General features: G+C 39.2%; 1 protein-coding gene and 1 non-coding gene across 5 annotated transcripts in view; both read right to left on the bottom strand.

Annotated features, from left to right (window-relative positions):
• SLC41A2 (solute carrier family 41 member 2) overlaps window positions 1-15,055 on the bottom strand; it is a 169,010-nt gene that overhangs the window by 22,117 nt on the left and 131,838 nt on the right. The gene's annotated exons all lie outside the window — the stretch shown is intronic.
• LOC111748475 (U6 spliceosomal RNA) lies at window positions 10,218-10,321 on the bottom strand. The gene has a single exon (XR_002784195.1). It is a non-coding gene; the product is annotated as a U6 spliceosomal RNA (small nuclear RNA).

The raw sequence follows: 15,055 nt of genomic DNA, 5'->3' as shown, positions 1-15,055 counted from the left end.
TTTCTGGGGCATTCAAAGAAGAATAAGACATAGTTATGGTTTTCAATGAGGTCAGAATCTAAATGAAGAAACACAACTGAAATGCCTACTGTAATCCAAGACTAATATAAAAACAGTATTGTGCCAGGCCGGGGGCTGGGTACTGAGGTTACAATGATGAGTAAAACATAAACCCTGGATGTAATCTCTAAAGACATAATCCCTGGATGAGTATGAACTAGCCATATCCTCGGCTATAATCTGGATAAATGGAACAAGACTTAGTAGAGTTGAAAAGTAACACCCATTACAGATTCTAAACTAAGTACTTCCAGAAGCTGAAGGCCCATGGAAGTTAACTATTAACGCAAGATTCTCAGAACAAACAGTACCATACAAAGTAGACAGCTTCTGTCCAAGATCATCTAAACAAAATTCTCATATAAAGCACACTCTTCTTTGCATTCCTTTCCTTATTGAGTACATCTCTTGCGTAACTCCTGGTTCTTTCTCCCTCTGCAGACATCAGGTTCTTCAATACCAATCCAGGAAATGAGGATAATTGATTGTTCTGTGGAGCTATTAAGTCAATGCAATAATATGATTCCCCAACACCCCTGATGGACCATGTCACCTTACAGAGTTCTTTCTGGAATAATAATAGTAACTGGTGGAATAGATCCCTAAAAATATGCAGCCTAAAAATTAATAGGAACTGGATAATTTGTGATTATCAACAAAAATTTATTCCTCACTTTGGTTAACATAGTAAATAACAGTCTAAGCCTTGGGGTGACAACCCGGTTTTCCTTAACCCAAACAGGTACAGTTAAGAGATAACAGTTATGGGTAACAGAATAGCTTTGGATTTTCTTTTGGCCACCCAGGCGGGGAGTCCACGCTATTGCTAACACTTGATGTTATACCTGAATTAACATTACAGGTAAAATAAAACAATCCATATCTAAGCTAAAAGAAAAGGGAGCCTGGTTACCTAGGAAATCACTGGGACTTGTTTTATTGGTCAGGCCTGAAAAATCTTGAGTCACATTGTAAGGTATCTTTTGGTCCCTTTTTATAAGACTTCTAATTATTCTTGCTTGTCTCATAGTCATTTAATGCTTATTGCTCAGAGTCTCAAATGCTTCTGCACAGCTCTTGTCCCAGCAGATGATGCAACAAACGATTCAAAGATGACAAAAGAAAAAGATTCAAAGACAACAACAAATGTATATACATATATATGTATGCAAATTGACACTTACATGGAAAATTACATCTCCACAAAGGAAAACTCATCTTCAAGAAGACTTGACACATGCCCCAACATGGATAAACCTTAAAAGTATTATGCTGAGTGAAATGATTCAGTCACAAACGGACAAATGCTGTATGACCTCCTTTATGTGAAGTAAGCAACTATACAGAAACCAAATTTTATCAGTGGTCACGGGATGGGACGGAGGGGGCAAGGGAGAGTTTCTGTTAACGGTGGTGGAATGATTCGGAAAAGGATAGCGATAATGGTTGCACAACATGAAGAATGTAATCAGTGTCACTGAACCATACATGTAGAAATTGTTGAAATTTGGTTAAAAAAAAAAAAATCAACAAGAGTGATGAAGGTCTGGACCTTTTATGTAAAAATCTTTAGGAACTTTTTGCTTTAATGCATTTCCCCAGATGGTACAACAATAACAACTTAGATTAGCTTTGTTATGCTGAACATGGGCATTTAGTAAAAGAATACTCAATGAATACTTACTTAAAGAAAACAACTAAAAAAATTTAAATTATAGAATCATTCAGGTCAGTATTTTGGGGGCGAATATTCTGGGGTCACAATCAAGATTTTATTCTGGCAAATTTCCTGAGCAATGATTTTTATGCTTTTCAATTAAGTGCTTTCACACAGCGTAAGATTTTTTGTAGATGGTGTGAAAATTCCTCTAAGTCATGTCTGTAATTTCAGCAGGATTCAGAGTTCAGGCAGTTATGTCCTCAGCAGAACACTTGAGAAAAGATGGCTCAGCTTCTCTGGTCCAAACTTCATCTTCATCAGGCTTGACAAGACTGAAAAGAACTGCCTTTCTCAATGCCTTGATATACAGGGTTCCAGCATGCTGTGTCTACAATAAGGTAGACAGCCATTTCATCTTTTGTGCGTTACTGGCCTGGTGCCCAAGCATACCCATCCAAAGAATTCATCATAAATATGGATTTAGGAAAGTGTCTTAATTTGAAGACCTTTATAACCTAGGAGTCCTGGTGGTGCATTGGTTAAAGCCCTTGGCTGCTAACCAAAGGCTCGGCAGTTTGAGCCTACCAGCCGCTCCATGGGAGGAGACGTGGCAGTCTGCTTCCATAAAGATTTACAGTCTTGGAAACCTGTGAGGCAGTTCTACTCTTGATGCTATGTGTCACAATAGAGTTGACAGCAGTGGGTTTGGTTTTGGTTTATAACCTAAGCTATAATAGCATAATCACACTATTGTATCATAAAAACACAATACAAGGCTAAAAAGCAATCTCAAAAATTCACCTGCTTCAACTTCCTACCTTAAGGTAACCATATAAATCCCTCCCAAAGTTAAAGTAGATATTTTTACGACTAAAAAAAACAAACTAGGAACTGCATGTCCTCCCCTAACACTCCCTTTACCATTCTTTTTACACTTCACCCTCAACCCAAGGCAACAGAAACCAGCTAAGAGGCATAACAGTTGCTTAGAAGGAATAAAGCAATCCTTACTTTCTAGTTGGGATCTGGTGGATTTGAAGCCTGGGGAGGAAGAAGAGAATGTGAGATCAGGCAACCTATTAAAACTGCCTGGTTGCTTAGCTCTCTCCTTTGAGATATCAGCTGGGACTAGGATTTGAATTAGCATGGGAATAAAAAGACATAATCACGCCATTTAATAAAGGCCTACTTGTTACTGTCAGGTGTTGTCGAGTCGGTTCTGACTCATAGTGACTGACCCCATGTACACCAGAACAAAACCCTGACCAGTCCTGAGCCATCCTCACAATCCTTGTTATGTTTGAACCCACTGTTGCAGCCACTGTGTCAATTCATCTCATTGAGGGAATTCCTCTTTTTCACTGACCCTCTACTTTACCAAGTATGATATCCTTACCCAAGGACTGGTTCCTCCCAATAATATGTCCAAAGTATGTGAGACAAAGTCTTGTGCCATTCTTGCTTCTAAGGAGCGTTCTGGATGTACTTCTTCCAAGACAGGTTTGTTCATTCTTTTGGCAGTCCATGGTACATTCAATATCCTTCACCAACATCATAATTCAAATCCATCAATTCTTCTTTGGTCTTCCTTATTCATTGTCCATCTTTCACATGCATAGGTAACTGAAAATATCATGGCCTGGGTCAGGCGCACCTTAGTCCTCAAAGTGACATCTTTGCTGTTTAACGCTTTAAAGCGGTCTCTTGGAATAGATTTGCCCAATGTAAATTTCTTGACTACTGTTTCCATGGGCGCTGATTGTGGATCTAGGTAAAATGAAATCCTTGACAACTTCAATATTTTCTCCATTTATTATGATGTTGCTTATTGGCCCAGTTGCGAGGATTTTTATTTTCTTTATGTTGAGGTGTAATCCACGCTGAAGACTAGTCTTTGATCTTCATCAGTAAATGCTTCAAGTCCTCTTCACTTTCAGCAAGCAAGATTGTGTCATCTGCATATCACAGATTGTTAACGAGTCTTCCTCCAATTCTGGTGCCACGTTCTTCATACAGTCCAGCTTCTCAGATATTTGTTCTGCATACAGATTGAATAAACATGGTGAAAGGATACAACCCTGACTCACACCTTTCCTGACTTTAAACCAATAAGTATCCCCTTGTTCTGTTTGAACAACTGCTTCTTGATCTATGTACACGTTCCTCATGAGCCCAATTAATTGTTCTGGAATTCCCATTCTTTGCAATGGTATCCACAATTTGTTATCATCCACACAGTCAAACGCCTTTGCATAGTCAATAAAACACAGGTAAACATCTTTCTGGTATTCTCTTCTTTAGCCAGGATTCATCTGACATCAGCAATGATATCCCTTATTCTTGACCCTCTTCTGAATCCAGTTAGAATTTCTGGCAGTTCCCTGTTGATGTACTGCTGCAACTGCTTATGAATCATCTTCAGCAAAATTTTACCTGTGTGTGATATTAATAATACTGTTCGATAATTTCTGCATTCTGTTGGCTCACCTTTCTTTGGAACCCACACGAATATGAATCACTTCCAGTCAGATGGCCAAGTACCCGTCTTTCAAATTTCTTGGCATAGACAAGTGGGCACCTCCAGCGCTGCATCAGTTTGTTGAAACTGTTCAATTGATATTCTGTCAATTCCTGGAGCCTTGAATTTCGCCAATGCCTTCAGCGTAGCTTGATCATCTTCCTTCAGTACCATTGTTTCTTGATCATATGCTACCTCCCGAAATGTTGGAACACTGATCAATTCTTTTTGGTAGAGTGACTGTGTATTCCTTCCGTCTTCCTTTCATGCCTCCTGTGTCATTCAATATTTTCCCTATAGAATCTTTCAGTATTGCAACTCGAGGCTTGAATTTTTTCTTCAGTTCTTTCAAACCTGAGAAATGCCAAGCATGTTACCCCTTTTTGGTTTTCTAACTCCAGGTGTTTGCACATTTCTTTATATTTTACTTTGTCTTCTCAAGCCACCCTTTGAAATGTTCTGTTCAGTTTTACTTTATCATTTCTTCTGTTCTCTTTAGCTACTGTACATTTAAGAGCAAGTTTGAGGGTCTCTGTTGACATCCATTTTGGCCTTTTCTTTCTTTACTGTCTTTGTAACGACCTCTTGCTTTCTTCATGTATGATGTCCTTGCACAACTCATCTGGTCTTTGGTCATAAGCATTCAATGCATCAAATCTATTCTTGAGATTGTATCTAAATTCAGGTGGGATATACTCAAGGTCGTATTTCGGCTCTTGTGAACTTGCTCTAATTTTCTATAGTTTTGCGTATGAGCAATTGATGATCTGTTTCACAGCTGGCTCCTGGCCTTGTTCTGATTGATATTGATGTGTTTTAATTTTCTTTGATTCTAAGAATTTTTTTTATTCCATTTTTAATTTCTTCTATTACCCAGTGGTTTTTAAGCAGGGTGGTATTCCGTTTCGACGTATTTGATTTTTTTTTTCCTTGCTCTTTCTGTTCATTTCTGCTTTGATGGTGTTGTGGTCAAAGAAGATACTTTGTATCATCTCAGTGTTTTGGATTTTGTTGAGGGTTGCTTTGTGGCCAAAGATGTGATCTATTCTGGAGGATGCTCCATGTGCTTTGGAAAATAATGTGTACTTTGCAGTTGTTGGGTGGAGTGTTCTATATATGTCTACGAGGTCAAGGTTGTTGATTGTGCCCTTTAGCTCTTCTGTATCTTTGTTGAGTTTCTTTCTAGGTGCCCTGCCCTCTACCGAGACTGGTGTGTTGAAGTCTCCTACTATTATTGTGGAACTGTCAATTTCTCTTTTCAGCACTGTTGTTGTTGTTAGGTGCCGTCGAGTCAGTTCCGACTCATAGCGACCCTATGGAAAACAGAACAAAACACTGTCCGGTCCTGAGCCATCCTTACAATCGTTGTTATGCTTGAGCTCATTGTTGCAGCTACTGTGTGAATCCACCTCGTTGAGGGTCTTCCTCATTTCCACTGACCCTGTACTCTGCCAAGCATGATGTCCTTCTCCAGGGACTCATCCCTCCTGACAACATGTCCAAAGTATGTAAGACGCAGTCTCACCATCCATGCTTCTAAGGAGCATTCTGGTTGTACTTCTTCCAAGACAGATTTGTTCGTCCTTTTCGCAGTCCATGGTATATGCAATATTCTTCACCAACACCACAATTCAAAGGCGTCAACTCTTCTGTCTTCCTTATTCATTGTCCAGCTTTCACATGCATATGATGCAATTGAAAAATACCATGGCTTGGGTCAGGCGCACCTTAGTCTTCAGGGTGACATCTTTGCGTTTTTTGATTTCTTGACTGCTGCTTCCATGGCTGTTGATTGTGGATCCGAGTAAAATGAAATCCTTGACAACTTCAATCTTTTCTCCGTTTATCACGATGTTGCTCACTGGTCCAGTTGTGAGGATTTTTGTTTTCTTTATGTTGAGGTGTAATCCATACTGAAGGCTGTGGTCTTTGATCTTCATTACTAAGTGCTTCAAGTCCTCTTCACTTTCAGCAAGCAAGGTTGTGTCATCTGCACAACGCAGGTTGTTAATGAGTCTTCCACCAATCCTGATGCCCCGTTCTTCTTCATGTACTCCAGCTTCTTGGATTATTTGTTCAGCATACAGATTAAATAGGTATGGTGAAAGAATACAACCCTGATGCACACCTTTCTGGACTTTAAACCAATCAGTATCTCCTTGTTCTGTCCGAACAACTGACTCTTGATCTATGTAAAGGTTCCTCATGAGCACAATTAAGTGTAAGTGTTCTGGCATTCCCATTCTTCGCGGTGTTATCCATAGTTTGTTATGATCCACACAGTCAAATGCCTTTGAATAATCAATAAAACACAGGTAAACATCCTTCTGGTAGTCTCTGCTTTCAGCCAGGATCCATCTGACATCAGCAATGATATCCCTGGTTCCATGTCCTCTTCCGAAACCGGCCTGAATTTCTGGCAGTTCCCTGTCGATATACTGCTGCAGCCATTTTTGAATGATCTTCAGCAGAATTTTGCTTGCGTGTGATATTAATGATATTGTTCTATAATTTCCACATTCAGTTGGATCACCTTTCTTGGGAATAGGCATAAATATGGATCTGCTCCAATCAGTCAGCCAGGAAGCTGTCTTCCATATTTCTCGGCATAGACAAGTGAGCACCTCCAGCGCTGCATCTGTTCATTGAAACATCTCAACTGATATTCCATCAATTCCTGGAGCCTTGTTTTTCACCAATGCCTTCAGAGCAGCTTGGACTTCTTCCATCAGTACCATCAGTTCCTGATCATATGCCACCTCTTGAAATGGTTGAATATCAACTAATTCTTTTTGGTATAATGGCTCTGTGTATTCCTTCCATCTTCTTTTGATGCTTCCTGCATCATTTAATATTTTCCCCCATGGAATCCTTCACTATTGCAACTCAAGGCTTGAATTTTTTCTTCAGTTCTTTCAGCTTGAGAAACGCTGAGCATGTTCTTCCCTTTTGGTTTTCCATCTCCAGCTCTTTGCACATGTCATTATAATACTTTATTCTGTCTTCTCGAGAGGCCCTTTGAGATCTTCTGTTCAGTTCTTTTACTTCATCAATTCTTCCTTTTGCTTTAGCTGCTCGATGCACAAGAGCCAGTTTCAGAGCCTCCTCTGACACCCACATTGGTCTTTTCTTTCTTTCCTGTCTTTTCAGTGACCTCTTGCTTTCTTCATGGATGATGTCCTTGATGTCATTCCACAACTCGTATGGTCTTCGGTCACTAGTGTTCAATGCATCAAATCTATTCTTGAGATGGTCTCTAAATTCAGGTGGGATAGACTCAAGGTCATATTTCGGCTCTCATGGACTTGCTCTGATTTTCTTCAGTTTCAGCTTGAACTTGCATATGAGCAATTGATGGTCTGTTCCACAGTTGGCCCCAGCCTTGTTCTGACTGATGATATTGAGCTTTTCCATCGTCTCTTTCCACAGATGTAGTCAGTTTGATTTCTGTGTGTTCCATCTGGCGAGGTCCATGTGTATAGTCACCGTTTATGTTGGTGAAAGAAGGTATTTGCAATGAAGAAGTCGTTGGTCTTGCAAAATTCTATCATTCGATCTCCGGCATTGTTTCTATCACCAAGGACATATTTTCCAACTACTGATCCTTCTTCTTTGTTTCCAACTTTCGCATTCCAATAGCCAGTAATTATCAATGCATCTTGATTGCATGTTCGATCAATTTCAGACTGCAACAGCTGATAAAAATCTTCTAATTCTTCATCTTTGGCCCTAGTGGTTGGTGTGTAAATTTGAATAATAGTCATATTAACTGTTCTTCCTTGTAGGCGTATGGATATTATCTTATCACTGACAGTTTTGTACTTCAGGATAGATCTTGAAATGTTCTTTTTGACGATGAATGCAACACCATTCCTCTTCGAGTTGTCATTCCCAGCATAGTAGACTATATGATTGTCTGATTCAAAATGGCCAATACCAGTCCATTTCAGCTCACTAATGCCTGGGATATCGATGTTTATGCATTCCATTTCATTTTTGACGTTTTCCAATTTTCCTAGATTCATACTTTGTACATTCCAGGTTCCAATTATTAATGGATGTTTGCAGCTGTTTCTTCTCATTTTGAGTCATGCCACATCAGCAAATGAAGGTCCCAAAAGCTTTACTCCATCCACGTCATTAAGGTCTACTCTACTTTGAGGAGGCAGCTCTTCCCCAGTCATCTTTTGAGTGCCTTCCATCCTGGGGGGCTCATCTTCCAGCACTATATCAGAGAATGTTCCACTGCTATTCATAAGGTTTTCACTGGCTAATGCTTTTCAGAAGTAGACTGCCAGGTCCTTCTTCCTAGTCTGTCTTAGTCTGGAAGCTCAGCTGAAACCTGTCCTGCATGGGTGACCCTGCTGGTATCTGAATACCGGTGGCATAGCTTCCAGCATCACAGTAACACACAAGCCCCCACAGTACGACAAACTGACAGACACATGGGGGTCAGTGCTGTTAGTTTATGTATTTTGAAGCCCTGTCATTACAGTTATGTCTTCATGATGGATTTGTCCCTTTAATCTTCTTTGTCTTTTATGGTGGATTTTGTTTTAAAGACTATTTTCTCTGAGATTAGAATTGCCACTCCTGCTCTTTTTTGGTAGCTGTCTGATATTTTTTTTCATCCTTTGATTTTTAGTAAGTTTATGTCTTTGTTTCTAAGGTGTGTCTCTTGTAGGTAGCATATTGGTAGGTCTCGTTTTTTCATCCATTCTGTCACTCTCTGTCTCTTTATGGATGCACTAAGGCCATTTATGTTCAGTGTAATTATTGATAGGTACGAGTTTATTGCTCTCATTTTGTAGTGCCTTTTTTTTGGTGGTGCCAACATTTTCTTTGTTCCTCTTACCCTTCTGTGCTGAATTCCTTTTGTTTGTGGATTTTTTTTCATTTATTTTTGTAGATTTTGTGTTTAGTGAGACTTTATGTTTTTCTTCTTTACTTTGATGAGTAGGTTTGTTAACTTTATTTGTGCTTATGTTGAAGTTTATCCTTATCTTCCTAAGCTTAAACCAGTCTTTTATTAGTTGGTATCGCCTTGACTTCCTCTCCATTTGAAAATTTTATACCTACATTGTTAATTCCCTCTCATTGTTCTGATGTTGCTGTCCCTTACAGATTAACCTCTTTGGTTTCCTGCTGTAAATATTTTAGTTTTGTTTTATCCTGGAGAGTTCATTACCCAGGCTGGTATCTGGCTGATGTGGTCTTACGTCCTAGATTCAGGCTGTCGTCTAGACATTGTTTGTTCTCTAACAGAAGGACTCCCTTTAATAATTCTTGTAAGTTTGGTTTGGCTTTTACATATTCCTTTAATTTCTGTTTATCTGGAAACGCGCTAATTTCACCACCATATGTGAGCAAGAGTTTTGCAGAATATATTATTCTTGGTTAGTAATATTTTTTTTTCAAGGTTTTATATATGTCATTCCATTACCTTCTTGCCTGCATGGCTTCTGCCGAGTAATCAGAGCTTACTCTTACTGTTTCCTCTCTGTACGTGACTTTTTGTTTTTCTTCAGCTGCTCTCAGGACTCCTTCTTTCTCTTTGGTTTTAGTGAGTGTGATTATAATATGCCTTGGTGATTTTCTTTTGGGGGTCTACCCTATACGGGGTTTGTTGAGCTTCTTGGATGGTCAGCTTTTCATCTTTCATGATATTAGGGAAGTTTTCTGTCAGCGATTCTTCAATGATCCTCTTTGTGTTTTCTGTTTTCTCCCCCTGTTCTGGAACTCCGATCACTCACAATTTTTTCCTTTTGATTGTATCCCACATTGTTCTCAGGGTTTCATTTTTCTTCATTCTTTTCTCTGATTTTTCCTTTAAAAAAATGTCATCTGAGGATTTGTCTTCAATTTCACTAATCCTGTCTTCCATTGTTTCAAACCTGCTCCTCAAGCCTTTTATGACACCATCCACTTCTGAAATCTTGTTGTTTATTTTTTGGATTCCTAATTGCTGTTTCTGTATGATAAAATATGGAACACTTCACAAATTTGCATGTCATCTTTGCACAGAGGCCATGCTAATTTTCTGTATCATTCCCGTTTTAGTATATGTACGCCAAAGTGAGCACTGATTGCTGATATTGAGTTTATCCATTGTTTCTTTCCACAGATACAGTCGATATGACTTCTGTGTATTCCACGTGGTGAGGTCCATACGTATAGTCACTGTTTATGTTGCTGAAAAAAATGTATTTGCAATGAAGAAGTCGTTGGTCTGCCAAAATTCTATCATGTGATCTCCGGCATCATTTCTATCACCAAGAGCATATTTTCCAACTGCTGATCTTTTTTTTTTTCTTTACAACTTTTGCATTCCAATCACTAGTATTTATCAATGCATTTTTGCTGCATGTTTGATCAATTTCAGACTGCAGAAGTTGGTAAAAATCTTCAATTTCTTCATCTTTTGCCTTAGTAGTTGGTGTGTAAATTTGAATAATAGTCGTATTAGCCAGTCTTCCTTGTAGACGTATGGATATTATCCTACCACTGACAGCACTGCACTTCAGGATACACCCTGAAATGTTCTTTTTGATGATGAATGCAATGCCATTCCTCTTCAATTTGACATTCCTGGCATAGTAGACCATGTGATTTTCTGATTCAAAATGGCCAAAACTAGTCCATCTCAACTGGTTAATTTCTGAGACATTGATCTTTATATGTTCCATTTCATTTTTGATGGCTTCCAATTTTCCTCGATTCACACTTTGTACATTTCACATTCCAATTTTTAATGGATGTTTGCAGCTGTCTTCTCATTTTGAGTTGTACCACATCAGCAAATGAAGGTCCTGGAAGCTTGACTCCAGCCATGTCATTAAAGTCAACTCTACTTTGAGGAGGCAGCTCTTTCCCAGTCATATTTTGAGTGCCTTCCAACCTGAGGGGCTCATCTTCTGGCACTATATCAGACAAGTGCTGCTGCTATTCATAAGGTGTTCACTGGCTAATTTTTTCAGAAGTAGACTGTCAGGTCCCTCTTCCTAGTCTGTCTTAGTCTGGAAGTTCAGCTGAAACCTGTCTACTATGTGTGACTCTGCTGGCATTTGAAATACTAGTGGCATAGTTTCTGGCATCACAGCAACATGCAAGCCACCACAGTTCAACAAACTGACAGATGAGTGGTGGAAAGGCTTACTATGTGTCGTGTACTTAACACACACTATAACTACTGTGCAAGGAGTCATTATCCGCATTTTACATACAAGGACAATGAGACCCCAAGGAATTAAGTAACTTGCTTAAGCCTAAACTAATTAACTAGTTCAGCTACTGGATGGTTATCCTCGGATTCTGATTACATCCATGTTGCCACCAGATGGCTACATTCTTTCCTATTTAGAAGAGTGGCTCTAAGGAATAGGGTGGGGTATCAGAATCATGGTAGGGACTCTTAATGCTAGATTTTCTGGGTTCTAGAGTCTAAGAGACTTATTGCCCCAGTAATCCAGAGACGATGATGATATTAAAATAATAAAACAATAACAATAATAGCACTTTACATGCATTATCTCATTTAATCCTTGTAACAACCTCTGCAGTAGGTACTTTTCTTAGCCTCTTTTTACAGATGAGAAAACAGTCACGGACAGGTTACCTTGCCTAAGCTGACCCAAGTCCTCACACATACTGCATCAGAGGAATCTATCAGATCTCTCAAGTTTGGGGAGCAGGAAAAAGTTGAAAATCACCATTCTGTGGAATAAACTGTGTACTCCGGTTTTGAAGATTCTTCACGATCTTGCCACACCTGTTATTTTCAAACCTTATTTTCCATCATCCCTTTAATAAGCTCTATGTTCCTTTTTTTTTTTTTTTTTTTTTTTTTATGTTCCAGCCCTATGCTCTCATTTACCTCATATTATTCCCTTGGACTGAAATGGTATATTCTATAAATTCCACAAAGCAAAATTGGAGCCAGTATAAAACTTCCATCCCCATGTAGAAAAATTCCTTCCTACTACTGAGCCTCCATAGAACTTTCTCCTGCTCTCAGAATAATTCTCAGCATTTTTATGTCCTTTCCTTGACTTCATGTAAATATGTTTATGACTTCAGTAGGCATAGATTCTGTGTAAATTGGGTGGAATGAATGCCCTTCTGAGATAACATACCTGGCAGTACAATATGTGAAGAACTAACAAAATCAGAGTGAAGAGGCAGCTTATGCCTTTAGAAACTGCCATACTAAAACCATAATCCTCACTAAAAGCGAAAGAAAGTGTAAAACTTATTCTTGTAAGACACGGTGGTTGGGAATATAGACTTTTGAGTCAGATCCTATCTTGCTGTCACTTCTATGACAAATGCCTCATCTGTAAACAAGAAATAATAATAGAACTTACCTTACTGGGTTGTTGTGAGGATGAAATGAGCTAATATATATAAAGCACCTGGAACAGTGCATGGCTCATAATAAATGCCATATATATGTGTGTGTGTGTGTGTATATATAATCTATACATACACACACACTCGTGTGTGTGTGTGTATCCACCACTCATCTGTCAGTTTGTCATACTGTGGTAGCTTGTGTGTTGCTATGATGCTGGAAGCTATGTCACTGGTATTTCAAATACCAACAGGGTCCCCCATGGTGGAGAGATTTCAACAAAGCTTCCAGACCCAGAAAGACTAGGAAGAAAAGCTTGGTGGTCTGCTTCTGAAAATTTGCCAATGAAAACCTATGGATAGCAATAGGGTAGTAATTATAAATTATTTTAATATGAATAGTCTTTCAACTACCAGATTATTTTAGTACTAAATACACATTACTAATTATATGCAAGAGTACTTTTGTAGAAATCTAAAAAGCATCCTAGTTTGGACTAGAATTATATGGTTACCTTAGAGATAGTATCTTCATCCTTATTTCACAGATGAGGAAAGTAAGGCACAGACCAGTGTAGATACTTAGCCAAAGTCAAAGAGTTAGTAAGGGACCTCATTATTGGAACTCAGAAATTCGTATTCCTAATTCAGGAGTCTTTCTACTACACTGCATGGACTCATCAGTAGCAAGACAGTGGTGGTGGCCACCATGCCCAGGATTTGGGGCATCAGCAGTAAAGAATACACACGACATACAAAGTTCATTGGAGTAAGGCTCTTCTCATTACAAAAGGACTTTATGGAGTCAGTAGCAGAGGGCTGAGAGGTTTAGAGATTCTTTGCATGTGTATCCTAAGCCTGGCCTACTCCCCTTTTCATTGTACTTACTGTGGCTTCACATCCACTACCCCCCGACAAGGAAAGATTATGGGGAAAATAAAGAATGTAGTTTTGGACAAGTTTGAGATGTTTTTTCAACATCTAGCTAGAGATACAGGAGTCCAGACTGGAGATATCAACTTGGGAGTAAAGAGTGAAAAGATGGTATTTGAAGATTAGGGTACTCAACCAAAGAGCAAGAAAAGATTTCTGTGGTAAAGAACAGTAGCTGAGGAGAAGCTGAGTGGTGAGGAGATGAGACCTCAGGACACTGAATAACCAGCTCTAATAATGGGGGGGGGCGGTGGAGGGGTGGGAATGATGCTGTCTTAGTCATCTACTGCTGCTATAACAGAAATACCATGAGTGGATGGCTTTAACAAAGAGAAATTTATTCTCTCACAGTCTGCTAGGTTAGAAGTCTGAATTCAGGGCATCAGCTCCAGGAGAAGGCTTTCTCTCTGTTGGCTCTGGAGGAACATCCTTGTCATCAATCTTCCCCCGATTGAAGAGCTTCTCAGGCACAGGGACCCCGGGTCCAAAGGACGTGCTCTGCTCCTGGTGCCGCTTTCTTGATGGTATGAGGTCCCCCTGTCTCTCTGCTCACTTCTCTCTTTTATATCTCAAAAGAGATTGGCTTAAGACACAATCTAATCTTGTAGATCTCATCAACATAACTGCTGCTAATCGACCTCATTATGTCATAGTGATAGGGTTTACAACACATAGGAAAATCACATCAGATGACAAAATGGTGGCAATCACACAATACTGAGAATCGTGGCCAAGCCAAATTGATACACCTATTTTTGAGGGGCACAATTCAATCCATGACAGATGTCAATGACAATGACAATAACAATAATAAACTGCAGGTACTGCCACTATTGGAAACTTAAAACCATATATATATATATATAAACACACACACGCATACATGCATATACATACACACATATATACATACATATATATGTGTATATATACGTGCATGTGTGTATGTATATATATATATATATATATATGAGTAAAATACTAGTCCTCATTACTATCTTCTGAGGTAGGGAAAAAATAAGACCCAAAGAGGTTAAGAAACTTGACTAACATCATGAAATAGCAGCATAGCAGAGATTTAAACCCAGGTCTGACTTCAAAAAGCCTTGCGATCTTTCTATAATGTTCTGCTTATAGAGGGTTATCATTCCTCTTCTTTCCTTTGTCCTTTGTCTATGCCATGCTTTTTACTGGTAATCCCACCTTGTACCATCGCTGGATGGGAGGGACAGTTTCTGAAGCTCAACATCACTGAGCTGAGGTAGATTTTCTCACGTGTCAACTGATATAAAATTCAGTGCTATACTACTACTTGTCTTGGGCTGAGTTTTCTAGAGAAGCAAAACCAGTAAGTGTATATATATAGAGAGAGAGGGAGAAAAAGAGAGATTTATCAAGGAAATGGCTCATGCGATTGTAGACCCTGGAACGTTCCAAGTCTATGGATCAGGATAGAGGCTTCTCCTGATTCACAGAGACTTGGGGGCTGGCGAACCCAAGATCAGGAGGTTGGAGAGCAGGGCTCTTGCTCACAG

The sequence above is a fragment of the Loxodonta africana genome, chromosome 4 (genome assembly GCF_030014295.1).
Source record: "Loxodonta africana isolate mLoxAfr1 chromosome 4, mLoxAfr1.hap2, whole genome shotgun sequence".
In the NCBI taxonomy this organism is placed as follows: Eukaryota; Metazoa; Chordata; class Mammalia; order Proboscidea; family Elephantidae; genus Loxodonta; species Loxodonta africana.
Note: the sequence above shows the minus strand (reverse complement) of the source record. Positions and strands in the feature narration are given on the sequence as shown.